This window comes from Anastrepha obliqua, chromosome 6 (genome assembly GCF_027943255.1).
Source record: "Anastrepha obliqua isolate idAnaObli1 chromosome 6, idAnaObli1_1.0, whole genome shotgun sequence".
Taxonomy (NCBI): Eukaryota; Metazoa; Arthropoda; class Insecta; order Diptera; family Tephritidae; genus Anastrepha; species Anastrepha obliqua.
The window spans coordinates 33,936,714-33,957,248 of NC_072897.1; positions in this window are offsets into that span (position 1 = coordinate 33,936,714).

Sequence of the window (20,535 nt, forward strand, 5' to 3'; positions counted from 1 at the left end):
TGCTTTAAGTGAAACAACGTGCCGAGATTGGTTCCGTCGGTGATTTTAATATTGACGACCGTCCGCGTGAAGGAAGACAAAAAATGTTCGAAGACGCCGAATTGGAGGCATTGCTCACCGAGGATCCGTGTCAAACGCAAGAAGAGCTTGCTTCAGTATTAGGAGTTACCCGCCAATTCATTTTCAAGCGATTGTATGCTTTGGGAATGATTCAGAAACAGGGGACTTGGGTTCCTTATGAGTTAAAACCAAGGGATGTTGAACGTCGTTTTTTCGCCTGTGAACAACTGCTCCAGCGGCAAAAAAGGAAGAGTTTTCTTCATCGCATCGTTGCGGGTGATAAAAAATGGATTCATTACAGAAATCCAAAGAAAAGAAAGGCATGGGGACTTCCCGGTCATGCTTCTACGTCGTCGCCTCGGTCGAATATTTACGCTGCGAAGGTGATGCTATGTATTTAGTGGGACCAAGTTAGTGTTATTTATTATGAACTGTTAAAACCAAGCGAAACCATCACTTCAATTGATGCGATTGAGCCAAGCACTGCGTGAGAAGCGGCCGAAATATGCGGAGAGGCATCTGAAGGGGACTCTATAGCATGACAACGTTCGGTCAAACGTTGCCAAACCCGTTAAAACCTACCTGGAAACACTGAAATCGGAAATCCTACCCCACCCGCCATATTCTCCAGATATTGCGCCGTCCGATTATCACCTGTTCCGATCGATGGCACATGGTCTAGCTGACCAGTAGTTCCATTCAAATGAAGACATCAAAAGAATAAAGTTGTATTTTCATCAAAAAAACAACAAGAACTTTGTTGCGCACATAATACGTACTTTAAGGGAGTTGTACATAAGCCTTATGCTTGGGGTCGTTGTAATGATAGTACTGGAATTTCTCCTTAATTCCCAACTTGTCAGCCCTTTGGACCAAATTTTCTTTCAGAATTGTTAGGTATTGTTTGTGGTCCATATTGCCGTTAATGAAGCACAAATTTCCAGTACCGACAGCGGACATACAACCCCATTTTTCCCAGCAACTCTTCATTAGGTATTCTCCACACATATGATTGTCCATCTGACCTAAATTTGTTAAACTTGCTTTCATCTGCAAATAAAATGTACTTCCAGAACTCGAAATCCTTAACCCCATGGCGCTTTGCTAATTTTATTCTCTTGTGTCGGTTAATCTTGCTGATGTAAGGTTTTTTCCCTGCAACTCTTCCATTATAATAATTCTTTCAAATATATGAATATATGTATGTCTACTTTCAGAGTTGCAGTTAATATTTAGGTATTGGGCGACTTTTGTTGCGAGCTTAGAGCCGCTCAAAAATTTTTCTTAATTTGTTGCACTATCCAGTGTTAATCTGTAACCGAAAGCAGTTTTGGTCGTCCCGATTTCTTCTTATTTTCCACGGATTTACTGTCTTTGAACCGTTTTATCACGTTGTATACAGTCAAACGAGGTCTATCCACTATTTCTCCGATTTCCCGAACGGTTTTACCTTTTTCATGATGACTAATAATTAAGTTTCTGACTTCAATTGAGCTTTGTCCACGCCGTCTACCCATGTTTATAATGTGAACCTTAGTTGTAAACGTTCTTTCTTTGCGCTATTCTACCGAGAGCAAATTAATTGGGGGATTCCCCTTTTTAAAGTGCCAAACAATCACAATAATGCCAGATGTCCGACTTCTTTTTTTACACCAATTTTCCGAATGCTGCAAGATAAATTTTTTTTAACAAGGAGGTAATGGATTTGTAAATTATTATTACTATTTTCAAAATCCAATTTGAATACCCAATAGAAAATATAAAAATAAAAATATTTAACTTGCATTTCTAACAAAAATTTTGAATTTGAAGCTGTATGCCCGAGTTCTTTATTGAGGAACTGTAAATACATTACGGGTGATTTTTTAGCTATTATCTTTTTAAACAGTTTGCTTAAAAAGCTGACGAACGTTTCGTGTTTTGTTTCACTGTCAAACATTTTCAGTTTGGTCTATAATTTAACCATGAGTCGTCTTACAAACGAACAACGCTTGCAAATCATTGAATTTTATTATAAAAATGCGTGTTCTGATAAGAAAGTTTATCGCACGCTTCTTCTATTTTATGGTCAGTTTAATCGACTCAGTGAAGCGGCTATTCGAGCTATTGTGACTAAATTTAGAACCAAATTTACATTATTGGACATCAAATCACCAACACGCTTACGTAGAGTGCGAACTGAAGAAAATATCGCAGCTGTATTGGCCAGTGTTAATGATGACCATCAATTATCGAGTCGTCGCCGTTCGCAGCAATTGGGCCTCTGTTACTCAACAACGTGGAACATTTTGCGAAAGGATTTAGGTGTGAAGCCTTTCAAAATACAGCTGGTGCAAGAATTGAAGCCGAACGACCCACTGCAACGCATAATTTTTGGTGAATGGGCTCTTGGAGATTTGGCCGAAGACCCACTTTTTTATCGAAAAATTGTGTTCAGCGACGAAGCTCATTTTTGGATCAATGATCAGCCAGAAAAATTTCAAGAGCTATCAATGTATCCAGAAAAGATCACAATTTGATGCGTTTTATGGGCTGGAGGTATCATTGGACCGTACTTCTTTAATGATGCTGCGAATCGTAACGTAACTGTGAGTGTGAGCGCTACCGTGAAATTATATCCAACTTTTTTTGCCCAAAATGTAAGAGCTTGACTTGCATGACATGTGGTTTCAGCAAGACGTTGCCACATGCCACACAGCACGCGTAACAATGGACCTGTTGAAAGGCGGGTTCGGTGAACATTTTATTTCACGTTCGGGACCTGTCAGAAAAGCCGCGGTCTACACTGGCATGAAATAATATTCAAACATTAAATTATATGGACTGCACTATCGATTTAAATACAAGTTTCATGAAATTTTCTGAATTTTACGTGTGTTTCTTTGAAAAACTTTCCTATAGCTCTTAAAAAATCACCCTTTACATTCTCGCGGTCTCACATTCCTTTCGCAATGAAGTGTTTGTCCCCGCGACATAGCACCTAGACGACAGATACGCTTGTGACATACCCAGGGTTCTTGTATTAGTATTATGTGTGGGTTTGTTTGCAGTTTTGCATGCCTATGGCACAGGAGAGCCGTAGACGCTTTGCTATGCTTGTCCTCCATCTTATCCTGGACACGGAAATGGATTTGCCCCAGACGTATGTGAGGACGGCACGTCCACCACGCTTTTAACATTGAAAGTCGGCGCACCTTTCGACTCACCGATAGCTTTCCAAAGATAACTATCAAAATAGTCTTGTTGCCCTTTGGACAGTAGACAGTCTTGTTTGTCGGTATGTATCTCTACGTTCATTGCCTTTGCTGCCATTCTCGAGATTGATTTGCCAGACGTTAACGGAAGAGTGTCATTCGACATTTGAGGTCCTTAGCCTTTGCCTTGTCAGGCAAAGTTTTGTTTGCCTTGGACTGGGTCGAGGAGGCAGGAATTTCGAATTCCGTCTCTCGACTTTCCTCTTCTTTACCTTTCTCCTCTTCCCGGTCGTTGGCACAGACCCCGTTTCGTTCCCGGATGAGTTACAGAGGAATCCTCTGTTCTGCCATGCTTTCCCGTTTCCATTACAGGTGTCGAAGTTGACGGAGCTTGAGTAATTACCTTAGCTAATGCTTCGACTTTATTCGCCTTCTGATTTCTTCGTTTGATCTGCCTTGCGGATAGACCAACACCTGCGTTCGAATCTCTAATAACTTCAGTCTTTTTCCGATGATTACCTGATTCGCACCTAGTTTGACCGTTATCAAAGACTTACTCGGTACCAGAGATCCATCAGAGTCTACTGAGAGATTGTTCCCCATCTCCACATCCTCCACAACTTGTTCAGTTGCTTCGGGTCGTTTCGATGAGAGTGTATCGCTCACACTCACTCGGCTCTCCATTGGCATAGCCAATGTGGGATGTTTCACCACTTGTAGTGCGCTTCCTCTGGAAACCTGGGTGTCAGTTCCGGTCATAAAGGTGTGTGGAGTTCGGCCCTGCATATTCAATGCCCGAGCCGTCGATTGCTCGGCGGGAGGATTTTCCAAAAGTGAGTTACCTCGTGCAGAGAGATCCTTAGTTAAGCTCCACATTGTAAGAAATGCATTTTATACCTTCTGCCAGGTTGTCGGTACGGTACTCTCCACATAGTACTAGGGTGGCCACCAATTCCACCATTCCGCGTTGGGTGGATACCCAATTCCTATATGGAACTGCCCTCTTAGTTCATGGTAAGTTAATCTCCATAACATGGGGTTAAATCACCACTTAAGCCTCATCCTCCGGCAAGGAGACCGACATGACAAGGACTAATAATCATAGTTTTGCTGGGATTCCAGACTACAAAAATGTACGTACATAGGCTAGGGCATCAAGTCTGCATACACACATACATATGTATACTCTTACGTATATGCATATACAAAGAGAATTGGGGTCTGTGCACACGGATCCCATCGTCATCGTAGCTCATGCGACAAAATGTACGCGAGCCATATGTTTCGTTGTCGCAGACTTGTATTCAAATGGTGAACGGCACACGGGTCGTCAGCTACTCGTAATCGTCACGGCAACCTTGCAGCATGACGCTTATCCTACAGTAGAGTCCTCGAATGTCCTGTACGCTTGTATTTGTTTTTGATTTTCAGTGTTAGTACTTTGACTTCAAAATTTCTACAAGCTCCTCAAAAGCAATTTTAGACATTCTGTAAAATGTCTGAAATTTATAATCATTGTAATCATTTGTGTACGGCCCAAATGCCGTCGGCAATTTGATTTCATACAGAAGCCAAAAACCAAGGCGAATGCTTTCAAGGTAATAGCAGTTGTACAAAAAAACAAAGTTAAATGTATTTTGTTTTTGTACATGTAAATGCAAGTAAGCAAGGGAATACTTACCTCTGCTTTCAGTTAGATAATATTTCCTCCTACCATATATGGTATATAGCGTTTTTCAATAGGTGCGCTTTTTTCCGATAGGGGGGGCGAACGACGCAATATTTTTTATTTTTCGCTTGACATTTGTAAACTTCATTAGTATACATTTCATCATGGAACGCTACACACTTGAGCAACGATTGCAAATCGTGCAAATTTTTTATGAAAATAATCGTTCTGTTGCTGTTACTTTAAGAGCATTACGGCCATTTTACGGTCCATTTAACAAGCCATCCCGTTCGACAATCGACCGTCTAGTGAAAAAATTTGTATCTACGTTTTCGCTACATAATGTTCCGGTGCCAGTGAGAGCAAGAAGTGCACGAAGTGTTGAAAATATTGCTGCCTCCAGGGCTTCAGTTCAAGAAGACGCAAATGTGTCGCTCACACGACGTTCTCAACAATTGGGCCTTTCTGTGTCGTCATTGTGGCGAATTTTGCGAAAAGATCTTGACCCACATCCATACAAGATCAAGCTGACACAAGAACTGAAGCCGTTTGACCATTTGAAGCGACGTCGATTCGTAAATTGGGCTGAAGATCAACTCGAAAATGATCCAGATTTTTTCCAAAAAATCTTCTTCAGTGATGAAACTCACTTTTGGCTCAATGGCTTTGTCAACAAGCAAAATATGCGTTACTGGGCAGAAAGCAATCCACACGTGATTCATGAGGCACCGTTGCATCCCGAAAAAATCACTGTTTGGTGCGGTTTACATGCCGGCGGCGTAATTGGCCCATATTTTTTCGTTGACGAGAACGATCGCCACGTTACTGTGTGTGGAAATCGATACCGCGACATGATAAACGATTATTTTTGGCCGCAATTGAATGGTATGGTACAGCACACGCTACAATTGATTTGTTGAAGAGTAAGTTCGATGAGCGCATTATTTCCAGAAATGGACCGGTCGAATGGCGAATGGCTCGTGTGATTTGACGCCTCTAGACTATTTTCTTTGGGGTTATGTGAAGTCATTGGTATATAGTAACAAGCCGGCGACGATTTGTGAGCTCAGAGCCAATATTGAACGCGAAATTGCTGGAATTTCGACAGATTTATGCAAAAGAGTGCTCGAAAATTGGGTTCAACGATTGGACTTCGTAAAACGTGCACGCGGTGGTCATGCATAAGAAATCGAATTTCATTCTTAAATGTATATGTTCAAACTCGATAATAAAAAAAAAATTAGTTAAAAAAGTCAAACCGTAAATTCACTAGCTCTAGATTTAACGAAGATCTGAAACATAAATTGAAACACGTAAAGCAAAAATATTACATACTCGTGTCAGTACACCTCTTTTAAATTGTTTTTACTTACAATGCGTTTATGTATAATATTTACACAAATTATGAAATTGTTTATTACATTTATTTAGACAACTTTATGTTAAAATTATAAAACTAATATGTATAAATATATCGTGTGTTTGATATGGAATCGTCCCCGATTCCGTTATCTTCATCGGTACTACTTGAGTAGTCATCGTCGAGTTTGGGACAGATGCCACACCAGGGTTTAAGTTTGCTAAATTCGTAAACAGAAGAAAAATTACGCGATTTTATAGGCATTCCCGTCACTTCTTCTATTAGATACCTATCATTGTTTAAAACCTTTGCGATACGATACGGACCACGATACTTCGGCTCTAATTTACGCGACTAACCAGTAGCGATTGCTTCGTTCTCGATAACGACTAAATCATCTTCACGATGTAATGGGGAAAGTGAATGTTTTTCTTTTTTTCAAAATGAGTCTTTCATTTTTGTCGTGTACGGCGGTTACTAACTGATTGCGTACAATATCGTGCAAATTAAAGTTAAATATTAGCTCATTTGGACTATAACCGGTTGTTTTATTCTTTTGTTTGTTAATGCTAAATTGCAAATTTAACCGGTCGTGTCATTTAATGTATTCAAAACATGAATTGTTCACGTATCGCGAACCGGCTTAACTACAAGATATTTGGAGAATGCGTCGGAAATTGCTAATACGTAACAATTTCCCTTCTTACTACGAACAAACGGGCCGAGGTGATCAATGTGAATCACGCGGAAAGGCATCGGTTCTACCGGATCGAAGTGCATTGCACCTTCTACTTTACCGGATTTTGCTTTCCGATAACAGCATTGAAAACATGCCGCGATATAACTTTTAATATATTTACGCATTTGCGGAAACCAAAACACTTTGCGAATACGAGTCTTCTCTAATGCGTGGTGACCCATTTGGTCATAGTATATGGGCAATGCGCCATCATAGGGACGACAAATTTGAGTCCATCGTCCTCCTGATGATAAGAGCGACGATTATGGATCCGGAAATACTTCTTAATTTCTGGCTCTCGTTGTGATTTTAATTTGCCTTGCAGTATGCTAACGGCTTCATGTAATTTTATATCTTGTTATTTCATATATAGAACCGGTTGGTTCCACATTCTCAGAGGCTGGTCAGGTACTCTACTCATTGCATATACATGAGAAAGTCTGCTGCCGGAACGATGTACGGCTTGGAAATCGAATTCTGATATTTCAGTTTATTTCAGTTTATTTATTTGTTTATATAAATAGTACATAGTAAGACTAAGGTCTTTTCATAGTACTTCAACAATATTATAAACAACTGGAATATTTTTAACATACAAGTTTCTTAATCTAAATTTTACACCAGTTCATTTACGAATCAATCCAATTTATTTAACTCAACTATAATAACAAGAAGAAAAGAAGCAATAGGAAAAGAAAAGAAGGATTTAGAAAAGAAAGAACAAAAGTAGTAATTAGAGAATATAGAGAGTAATTTAATGCCCTAATTTAATGCACTCAAACACTTTTAAAGTAATTATAGACTTGTGCCCTGAAGTTAAATCTGTTAAGTCTAGCCTTCACAGTGTCGGGTAATGAGTTCCACACTTTAACAGCGTTAATGAAAAATAATCTAGATGATGGTAGGTAATTAAATTTTGAAACGATGAATTTGTTGTGCCTGCGAGACCTTACTGGTATCAACTTTCTGTCAGATAGGGGGGAGACTTGAATAATGTAAATGCACAAAAATATGCAATTTCTAGCAGACAAATAACTATTAAGGCAACAGCCCAGTAACCTTGATCGCCATGCAGAGATATGGTCATATCTGCCATTCCCTATACATACCGCGTGGCGTTATTAAATGCCACATTAAGTTTATGGCAAGATGTGGAGTCGAGTTTGCTGTATACCAACTCAGAGTACGTAGTGAGAGGCATAATTAGTTGGAGAACTAATTTGCGTCTCGTTTTCTCTGGCGTGAATGTTGCAGAGACTCTCAGCTGACGCAATGTAGCATAAATGTTTCCCACAACCCTATTTATATGGTCAGCACAGGTAAGTTTTGTGTTGAGAATAAACCCCAAATTTTTTACCTTATCCATTAAGGTAAGGGTACTTGTACCTATCCACAATTTAGGGATATTGTCAACATGCACAATACTATTACATATAGGTAAGACATATGACTTTGACGCGTTCAGACATAAAGAGTTTTCATTAGCCCATACAGAAATAGCAGACAAATCACTGTTTATTTTGAAACTTCAACGAGACCAATAGGACTGGACAAGTACAATTGTATATCATCGGCATACGCATGGACATTCACATACTGACAAACGTTAAAAACATCATTGAAAAAAAGACTGAATAAAAGCGGACCAAGGATAGACCCTTGCGTTAATTCATGGAAAAAAAGGCACATTTTTATGATTTTTTTTGATGACACATGTAAAATTTATTCATCAAATCTTTTACTACATAAAACTATAGCATTTGAAGTATATTTTGTGAAATTTTCATCCAAAACTATTTAAAAATACGGCAATGGCAGAAATTATTCGGACGCATCTCAAAAAAAGTAGTTTTGCGGTGCCCCTCATAACTCGGTGTTAAATCATCTGAAATCAAAAAACCAAAGTTATTTCGTTAGATAATCGTTTTCTCCGGGTAACGCCGAGAGGGTTTTTTGAAATTAAAAATTTGTCGATTTTTGGGAACACGTTAAAGTCAAAAACACGATTTTCGCGTAAAAAATCGGTGAATTATAATAGTTACCGTAAAAACAAAAGTATCAACAAATTCGAAAAAAACTCTTCGGCGTTACCTTGTAAAACATCTACAGAAAAAGTGTTCAAAATTTCAAAAGGATCGGTGCAGTAGTTTCAAAGTTATGAGGGGCACCGACTTTGAAAACCTAAGTTGTGGGAAAAACGCTTTAAAGTTTTAAATACAAAAAAAAAATCAGAGTAAACCGTTTATAAGCGGATTTTATTGGCTTATCTCACACTGAATCGTCGATACCAGGTCCATAAAGGATATCGCTGTCATCCAAGCTGTCTGATGCAGCTTTTTGATCCTGTCTTCGCCGAATCCTGCCTTTCTTAGTTTGTTTCTCAGCTTCCTGCTCCGCTCGATCTATACGCATCGCGTCAGTTGATCTCGCCCATTCATGAGCGCTTGGCCCACTACTGATTCCCATATCTTGCATGATTGTTAACAAAGCAAAACAGCCTTCATTGAAGACACAGGCTGCCACATAAGATGCAATCTCAACGATGACAGAACCTCCACTCAAATGCTTTGATGAAATTTTCCAAATAAGTTGGTTCAAACTTTCGTTGTTGTTTTGCGTAAAACCTCCGACACATCGCTCCAGGAGGGCATCTTTGCTCAGATCTTCATAGATAGGCTTGATGGCATCCAAAACATCCTCGGGAAGTGCACTGTATGTGTGTTTAAACGATTTCAATGTATTAGCAGCTGCAGCTTTTTGCCATTCGCACCACGAGTCCGCACCACCCGGGCATTTTTCGTGCTGAGGATTCTCATCCGTTGAACTGTAGTAAAAAAACGTTGCCCAAATAGAATTTTGCATATTTTCCACGGAATCAGAGTAACGTCTAATAGCCAAACCGTAGTATACCGTCAGTTTATCAATCATTTTAGTCGTAAACTTCCCTTTACCAGATAAACTCTTTCTTTTGATATTTTTTCCAGCCTTAGTCTCGGTATCTACAACAGTCTTTTTGACTATGTCACGCAGACGAGTGCCCATTCTTTTTTGGACATGTCCTACACATTCTTTTTTCATTATTGAAAAATCATCACCATACGGCTTGGAATTCACTAACCCAGAGTAATCTTTAGAGTCGCCGTCGCCGATGTAGTTGCGATATCGCACGCCATTATTTATCGAGCGTTGAAACATGGCCTTTATCGCTTCGACCTCCATATTTCCAGCTGCACCAGTATGATTTGCCTGACACTTTCCAGCATCTACATGGGCTTCATGCCACTCTTCGTATTCGGCGGAGTCTAATTTACTTTCCCAAGTTTTACATTCGTGACAGTATGAACTTTTCACGAAAATGTCAAGAACTTTACCTGTGAAGTAACCGATTAACGAGGTGACGCCGAATAAATATGAGAAGCCTCTTTTCTTCCATGTTCCGTCGCCTGAGACAGTGAGTTCGTCGGCAAAGTCAGTGTTTTTTCTGTGGCTGTCGCTGCTTTTTCTTCTTTTGTAGCAGATGAAAAAAAGCGATTCGCGACTTCTCTTACAGTCGAGCACATTTTTTTCATGTATTCATTGTACCTTGATCTTGATATAAAGCTAGTAGACAAATCCATCAAGCCGCAAAATTGTTCGCAGCCAGCTAATCCAAGGCCTAATATCCTCATCACGTAAGCAAACCGATAACACAGGCCTGCGATATTTAACTTTTTTCAGTTTCTAGAATGGCTGTACTTGTTTCTTGTAGTTTTTTATGCGCTGAAAACGAATCTGACCTTCAAAATGCTCCATCACGTCAGGATTTTTGGTAAATGAAGCCTAAAAGGTCAAAAAATGGCCATTTTAACCATTTTTGATAATTTTTTTGGGGATAGAAAATTTTTTTTTTTCAATTTTCGACGAAAAGGTCGCATAGTACAACTCTTTAGCTTTAAAACCCATTTAAAAATATTGTACGATTTTTTAAAAAAAAGTTATGACATTTTGAAATTAACAGTTTCAGTTACGCCAATAGACGTTATACCCAACGTATACGTAACTGAAACTGTTAATTTCAAAATGTCATAACTTTTTTTTTTTAAATCGTACAATAATTTAAAAAAATGGGTTTTAAAGCTAAAGAGTTGTACTATGCGACCTTTTCGTCGAAAATTGAAAAAAAAAAATTTCTATCCCAAAAAAATTTATCGAATATGGCTAAAATGGCCATTTTTTGACCTTTTAGGCTTCATTTACCAAAAATCCTGACGTGATGGAGCATTTTGAAGGTCAGATTCGTTTTCAGCGCATAAAAAACTACAAGAAACAAGTACAGCCATTCTAGAAACTCACCCTCGCAGGACTGTGTAATTAACTTCGTAAACACCAGAGTTTATTCTTGCACTAGACGGAACGTTTGAAATCTGTTTACAGCTATCGCACGATACTTTGATCGTAAATCCAAGGCCTTCTTTCTTAGTCGATGAAAATTTTACACTTCCATCACATTTTACACATTTTACTAGCGTAGCAATTGTCGAAAAGACTAATAAAAAATTCATTATCCGATAGTTTTTTTCAAGATCTTCCGTAACTTGCTCTTCAACGGTCACTTTTATTTTTTTAGCTGACGCGCTACTTGCTGACACGTCTTCACTTGGAACGTTTACCGGAGGAACAATTTTTCTAGGCCGATATAATCTCGAACCAGATGATTTTCTATCCGATCTTGTCACTTTTTTAGGCATTTTAGCAATAATTTAACACAAACTTTAACGAAAACGGAACTGAAATGATGCAGGAAACACACGTGTATTTTTGTTCGATCGAATGTTTACTTTCATTGTTATTATAATTGTTATTATTATTATTATTATTGTTATTATGGCATTATACCGCCTGAGGGCACTATGTACTTATAGTCGTAGATGTTAATGATCTTCTGTGAAAGAGAATATATAGTGAGCGAAACACTTGCTAGGTACAAATGGCGCGCGGTTGAGCCAGGTAGGCTGTATCTTTCTTTGTAAGTTTTGCTCCGATTTATCTAAAATTTTCACAGAATATTCTTGAAAGGTTCTTCATTTAAAAAATCAAATAAAAAAAAATGCAAAAAAAAAATTTAAAAACTCCCCCCCCCCCTTTTCTGTTAAGATTACGACCATTTAAAGAGATGTTGAAATCAGGGAGGTCATTATGAAACCAGGTCTCAGAAACGCAAATTACATCGAGTGCAGAATCTTCGAAAGTGCACGTAGTAAAATCAATTTTTTCCTGACTTAGGCTACGTGTATTAAAATGTACTACATGAACACCAGCACATAATTTCAATGAGAATTTTCTTATTTTCATTAACGCTGGAGATCAGTTTACCGAACAGACCTAAGAATTTAAGTAATACTGAACAAAAACAGAAACAACAAAGCACAAGCACGCAAGAGTATATGTATGTTTGCAAAAATACTTGGCATAAACAAAGATAGAAGAGCAATAAACAGAACAAAAGCAGTAGTTAGAAGAACAGAGAAAATTAAGAGGTAACACAAGATGAGAGAGGGTAAGAGGAAAACAATAAAATAAAGGAAGAGAATAAAATAACAGAGAGTAAGTAGAGCTTAAACATAAAAACATAATAAACATTCTCAGCAGCTAATTAGAGCATTAGGTGGCTGCAGCAAGTGCATTTTGAATGCACTCAATATTAGTCACCCTGACTGCTTTGCATTTAGGGCGAGCGCGTAAATACACATATCCACGAATAGTGAAAGCAGCTGTTATTTTTTGTTCTCGCCTGAGCTGCATTGCAAAACGTATTAGTTCGCGATTGCCTTTTGTGAGACATTCGTGTATGTGTAATTTGCCTTCAGTTTTTAGTCCAGCATCACAGAGTAATAGTGGCCGCTTTTTGGCTTTGCAATAATTAGCCACTGTTTTGAGCAAACTTGAGCGATCAGCAGAAAATGTTAATTTAACTATAACAGCAGACGCTGTTGAGTTGCTCTGCTTACGCAGTCGAAAGGCGAAGGAAATTTGTGGCGCTGGCGTTTTGAGAGTATGGCACAGGCTACCAAAAATATTATTTATATTCTCAACATCCATGTGCGGCAAACCGTTAATGATGAGATCTGTGGAGACGGCATGATTTTGGCACTCATCCAGCTGAGTCTTCAGTAGCGCGATTTCACCCTGAAGTTTGCCATTCAGTTGAACTTGTGCTTCGGCTTTCCCCACACGTTCTTCCATTGTTTTCATAGCTTTCCGCAGGCTCGCCATTTCAGCCGCTATTTTGCCAAACCGCTGCATTACTCGCTCTTCGGATGTTTTCACTCGTTCCGAAATCTCTTCAATGATACTCCTTCTCTGCAACTCGAGTTGTTCCTCTATCCGCTCAAGCCAGAAAGGAGGTAGCGAGCTCCCTTTTTTCTCCGCTTTGGTTAGAGTACTCTCGCTGTTTTGCGGAGTGGACACCGTTTGGCGTGTAATTTCTCCTCCGGTGGTCATTTTTTAAATTGTTTTTAAATTCGCAAAAATTTCTGTTTTGGTTTATTTTAGCGTACATTAAATTATATAAAAAAGCTGGTCACAAACACAAGTAAATAGAAAATAATTGCAGCGCACAAAAAAACACGTCTATTCAGTTTGCATATTTCATATATGTATTTTCACCCACCATCGAGAAATTGTAGTCTAGCACGTACTTTGGCAACTGCGAAATTTCCTGCCCAGTAGGTATATGCGAAATCGTTCAAGCACTTCGACACCGGCGAGAGCTTTGAACTCATAAGAGTGATAACGACTCTCGGTGTCTGTACAGTGAAGACCGCCGTACGATTGCTTCAGTACACCTGCGAGGCCGATATTGCTAGCGTCGGAGTGTACCTCTTCCTGCGCGTATCGGTCGTAGAATGTCAACACAGGAGTCCTTGTCAAAGGATTGATAATGAGCAGTAGCTCAGTCCACAAAAAAGTATTGTGTGGGGATTTGCGTAAAACTGTTGTTAATGGCTTTGCTATCAAGGAGTATTTAGGAACAAGTTTTCTGAAGAGGCCCGTGAGACCCAAGAATTCGTGGGCACTTGAAAATTCTAGATTGCTGATGCCTTGTGGTTTCCAGGCGTTATACCGTTATCGGCAATGACGAGGCCGAGATATTAAATTTTCTTCTTCTTCTTAATTGGCACGATAACCGCTTTCGTTTCTTTCTCGTGCTAACCGGCGCCAATTGGACACACCAAGTGAAACCAAGTCCTTCTCCACCTGATCTTTCCAACGCAGAGGAGGCCTTCCCCTTCCTCTACTACCACCAGCTGGTACCGCATCGAATACTTTCAAAGCCGGAGCGTTTGTATCCATTCGGACGACATGACCCAGCCAACGTAGCCGCTGGAGCTTTATTCGCTGCGCTCTGTCTATTTCGTCGTAAAGCTCATACAGCTCATCGTTCCATCGTCTGCATTCGCCATTGTCAACGTGTAAGGGTCCAAAAATCTTGCGCAGTATCTTTCTGTCAAACACTCCAAGCGTTCTTTCATCGGATGTTGTCATCGTCCACGCTTTTGCGCCATAGGACGTGCATGATGAGAGCCTTGTTCGTCGAGAGAGGACTTTACTGCTCAGTTGCCTACTTAGTCCAAAGTAGGACTTGTTGGCAAGAGATATTCTACGTTGGATTTCAAGGCTGACATTGTTATCGGTGTTAATGCTGGTTCCTAAATAAACGAGGTCTTTTACAACCTCGAAATTATAACTGTACACAGTGACGTGGGTGCCGATACGCGAGGGCGCCGACTGTTTCTTTGAAGCCAGGAGGTGCTTCGTTTTGACCTCGTTTACCACCAAACCCATTCGCTTTGCCTCTTTATGCAGTTTGAGGAAGGCAGAACTAACAGCGTGGTTGTCAAGACCGATGACATCGATATCATCGGCATACGCCAACAATTGTACGCTCTTATAAAATATTGTGTCTGAGCGATTAAGTTCTGCGGCTTGTACGATACACTCCAGCATCAGGTTAAAGAAGTCACACGACAGCAAGTCACCCTGTCTGAAACCTCGTTTGGTATCACACGGCTCGGAGAGGTCCTTCCCAATTCTGACAGTGCTGATGGTGTTGAGCAATGTCACCTTGGATAGCCGTATTACTTTTGTGGGGATACCAAATTCAAACATCGCGGCATACAAGTAACTCCTTTCCGTACTGTCGAATGCAGCTTTGAAATCGACGAAAAGATGGTGTGTGTTGATTCTCCTTTCGTGGGTCTTTTCCAAGATTTGGCGTATTGTACATATTTGGACAATGGTAGACTTTCCAGGTCTAAAGCCACACTGATAAGGTCTAATCAGTTGGTTGACGGTGAGCTTCAGCTTTTCACACAACACGCTCGCCAGAACCTTATAGGCGATATTTAGAGGACTAATCCCGCGGTAATTGGCACAGATTGCAGGATCGCCCTTCTTATGAATTGGGCGGAGCACACTTAAATTCCAATCGGCAGGCATGCTTTCATCCGACCGTATTTTGCATAGAAGCGTATGCATGCACCTTACCAGCTCCTCGCCGCCATGTTTGAAAAGCTCAGCCGGCAGTCCGTCGGCGCCCGCGGCTTTGTAGTTCTTTAGCCACGTTATCGCTATTCTCACCTCGTCATGATCGGGTAGCGGAACGACAATTCCGTCGTCAACAATTGGGGTATCGGGATCTTCACATTCTCGGTGACATGCGCAGCTGTCACTGTTTAATAGGTTCGAGAAGTGTTCCCCCCATAATTTAAGATTGCTCTGTACGTCAGTCACCAGTTCGCCGTCTTTGTTCTTACAGGAAAACGCCCCGGTCTTAAAACCTTCTGTAACCCGCCGAACTTTCTGGTAGAATTTTCGGGCGTTGTTCCTATTGGCCAGCATCTCAAGCTCTTCGCACTCACGTATTTCGGCCTCTCGTTTCTTCTTTCGGATAATACGTCTCTCTTCCTTTTTCAGCCCTCTGTAGCGATCCCACATGGCTCGCGTTGCGCCCGATCGCAGCGCATCCTTTCTTTCTGCGGCAGCATGACATTGCTCATCGTACCAATTGTTTTTTCGGGCTCGCCGGAATCCGATTTCTTCTTCGGCGGCGGTACGTAGAGAACGAGAAATGTTGCTCCATTGTTCGTGGATGCCGGTTTTTTGGGCAGTACTCTCTGAGAGCAGGAGTGAGAGTCGAGTAGCGAATCTTCTGGCTGTATGTTGTGATTGCAGATTTTCGATGTCGAACATTCTTTGCGTAGGTAGATGCACGTTTTTTGCTGCACAGAGGCGTGCGCGCAGTTTGGCTGCAACAAGGTAGTGATCCGAGTCTATGTTGGGTCCTCGGATCGTACGTACATCTAATACACTAGAAGCGTGTCTTCCATCTATCACAACATGATCGATCTGGTTTCGTGTTTTTCGATCAGGAGACAGCCAGGTGTCTTGGTAAATCTTCTTATGCTGGAATCTGGTGCTGCAGACTACCATGTTTTGGGCCCCGGCGAAGTCGATCAGCCTCTGTCCGTTACCGGATGTTTTGTTGTGTAGGCTGAATTTTCCGACTGTGGGACCAAAAATTCCCTCCTTTCCCACCCTGGCGTTGAAGTCGCCAAGCACGATTTTTATGTCGTGGCGGGGGCAGCGCTCATAGGAACGTTCCAGGCGCTCATAGAAAGAATCTTTGGTCGCATCGTCCTTCCCTTTCGTCGGGGCGTGGGCGCAAATTAGCGATATGTTAAAAAAAACGGGCTTTGATGCGGATTGTTGCGAGACGCTCGTCCACCATATATTAATATATTTTTATATTTTATATTTACATATTTATGTATTATATAAGGTTGGCCAAAAAGTCTTGCGGTATTTTTATTGAATTCTCAGTTGTTCATAAAATTGGTTATAATAATGCGATTTAAGTCAAATATGCGCCGTTTTGTTCGATGACGAGTTTTCAACGAGATGCCAACTTCATAATGCCCCTCTTATAGAAGCTCGCTTCCCTATTGTCAAAAAACTCGGAGAGCCAATTTTTACAGGACTCTCTTGTGGACAACTTCCGACTACCAAGCTCGTTCGCCACGGACAGAAATAGGTGGCAATCACTTGGTGCGAGATCCGGACTATACGGTGGATGCAAAATAACCTCCCATCCGAGCTCCCGGAGCTTCTGGCGCGTCACCAAAGATGTGTGTGGCCTGGCGTTGTCCTGATGGAAGACAATTCGGCCTCTGTTGATCAAAGATGGCCTCTTCTGCATGAGTGCTGCATTCAAGCGGTCCAGTTGTTGGCAGTACAGGTCCGAATTGAGCGTTTGGCCATAGGGGAGCAGCTCATAGTGGATGATTCCCTGCCAATCCCACCAAACACACAGAAGAACCTTCCTGGCCGTCAATCCAGGCTTGGCCACCGTCTGGGCAGCTTTACCGCTTTTCGACCACGACCGTTTGCGCTTCACGTTGTCGTAAGTGACCCACTTTTCATCGCCAGTCACCATCCGCTTCAAAAACGGGTCGATTTTGTTGCGATTCAGAAGCGATTTGCATGCATCCATACGGGCAAAAATGTGTTTTTGCGTCAAGTCGTGTGGCACCCATACATCGAGCTTCTTTTTGAATCCAAGCTTCTTCAAATGGTTTATAACGGTTTGATGACTCATGCCCAGCTCTTGGCCGATGCTACGGCTGCTACTATGCCTGTCTCTTTCGATCAATTCAGCGATTTTATCGCAATTTTTGACGACAGGCCTTCCGGACCGTGGCGCATCTTCGATCACCTCTGCACCAGAACGAAAACGTTGAAACCATCGTTGTGCGGTGGAAATGGAAACTGTATTGGGTCCATAAACTGCACAAATTTTATTGGCAGCATGAGATGCATTTTTGCCTTTATCGTAGTAGTACTGTAAAATATGCCGTATTTTCTCTTTATTTTGCTCCATGCTTGCGACGCTATAACTCACGAACGACTAAAAGCAAACAACAATTAAACAAACACGTGTTAGCACGTGAAAAGAGCTTTCCAAAAAGCTCTAGCGTGAACCGATGCGATGAATACAACTAGAACCACGCGCTTGCAAAGACAAGCTTGCGGAAACACCGCAAGACTTTTTTGACAACCTTATATATCTAACTAACTATAATTGTATTTTCTTTTTTTTAGGAATTGTAAAATTTGTTCTCAGACATTAATGTTATTATAGCATGTAGATACAAAATTTGTTTTCTATTATATAATAATATTTTATTTTATATATGATATAAAAGAACTATTCAGGGGCAGTTGAATGTGCGTAAAATTAAAAAATTGTATTTTGAAAATAGGCCGCTGTCCGGGAAATTTGCCGACCCCTGTATACAGTATGCAAGACTTTGTCAAGATTCATAAGTACTTCCACTTTGCGCTCATAAAGATCCGGCCTGTTTGAATCTTTTTATTTTTTGTATAACTTATTGCAACGATTTTTTAAATGCTCGAAATCTCTTTATATGAGTAGAAGGGAAGTTTGTATTTATTGGCAAGAAGAACACAAATACATATATTCCAAACAACGACTATTAAAAAATCTCCAAGCAACTAGTTAAGTCCAAATTAACAAATAATCGATTTCAGTCATAATCAAGTAGCACGCATATTAAGGATTGAAATTTACACTTACTAAAACTAAATTTTAGGACTTCAGTATATCTAGAATTATTAGAATATGTTGATTACAAACTGAAGAAATCTGAGAGCTATATTATAAAAGCTAAACATTTAAATTATTTGACAAGAAAATTAAATAAAGTTCGATTTCACCTATTAATGAAACTATTTACTTGGAACGATTCTATGCTTAAAAACGTATCACTCAAATATGATTCGGAAAAACTGTTGAGATTATGTTGGTAATATGAACTGTCCTTGTAAGACCAAGTTAACGTCATGACCGAATTTAACGCAGACCGAATTTAGCGCATTCTTATTTCATAATGTTTTGAAAATTACTGTTATATGGGAGTGGTTTTTGACCGATTTCGTTCATTTGCAACACCAGCCTTAGAAAACTTACGAATACAACCATCCGCTACGACTAGGAAAAGTTTGCTATCTCTAAATCTGAAAAAAAATTGAAATGATAAAACAAACTGAAATGGTACACTTTTATGTTCCGAAAAAAGCTGGCACAAAGTAAGTGTCGGGGTATATCGACGATATGTGGCCGATTCCGTAGAAATGAAAAATAGGGTTAATTTCAATTCGTTATAATTTATTCTTTTTATAATTGGGTATATAATATATGCATGTGTATGAGTGTGTATTAATTATATTTATAATAATAGGTAGATATAATAACCTGTGGTGGGATGTTCCTATTTAATTGGCGGTATAGCTGGATTTAGGTTCCCTTCGTGGTCTTCCTTGCGCTCTGTGTGCTGTTAGTTATAAAACTAAACTTTTATGCCGATGTTGGTGCTGTTATTCATTCCTGCATTGTCCCTATTTCGCCTTTCGGAATTTAAGAGGACAATGCAGGGATGTGTTTGTTTGGAATAAACAGTAAGGAAAGAAGTTTTAGCTTATTTCTGTAGCGTTATTTTGCAATTATTTTAATATTATTTGATTTATTTATTTATTTGATATTATTTTAATATTTTTTATTTTAATTTCTTGAAAATAAAATTAATTCTATTGGAAGTGTGATAATAATCTTTTTGCTTAAAGAGAGGCAGTAAAATTTAAGAATGCATCTAATGCAGCGGAAAATATTTATGTATGCTTTTATTTCTTTATAATTAAAATTGGCGGTCTTAGGTTGTTTTCTTCTACAACATATATCCAACATCTGATTACTTCCTCTTTTTTGGATTTCTATAGTCCAAAACCTATATTTTCTTTTAATAATTCCAACAAACCGCCTATGATATGAGCTATTCAGAGCAATAAGAGATATTCACGGCATTGACATTCCACTTCTATTCCATTAGATTCAGAATTTGAAGAATGGTGTTCAACAAATAAACTTCTTCTGGATATAAATACTTATACAAAAATGCGATGTCATACAATAATCTTGCTTGTTATTAAAGTGTTTGTGTAAAAGTGTAAAAGATTGTCAACTCGATCAAGCATCAGAATATGATGATACATAATAGATTATATTTCCCTGAGCACATTCGCCACATTTTTCCAAAATCATATCGTGCCCTTGAATTCATTCACTTATGCGGGAAAGGATTCAATCGTACAACCAGCACTTGAATATTGTCCATTGCTTAGTCACAATTCACGCAGTTACAAATAAACAACGAAGATAAGGTCCAACGTAAGTTTTGCAAACTCTTGCTTTATTACTCCCGTGATGATAACTATATGAACATTACCGACATATTATCCATGTACAACATCTGTACTCAATACAGCAGGAGGCAAACGGTAGACTGGAAGCAGTTCAGGTTCATCGGCTCAAGAGCTGATCCTCGATTTAGACGACTGTTAGATGTTACGCAATCTGGTCGGAACTCGATTTTACATCGGTTTAGTAAACCAACACGCA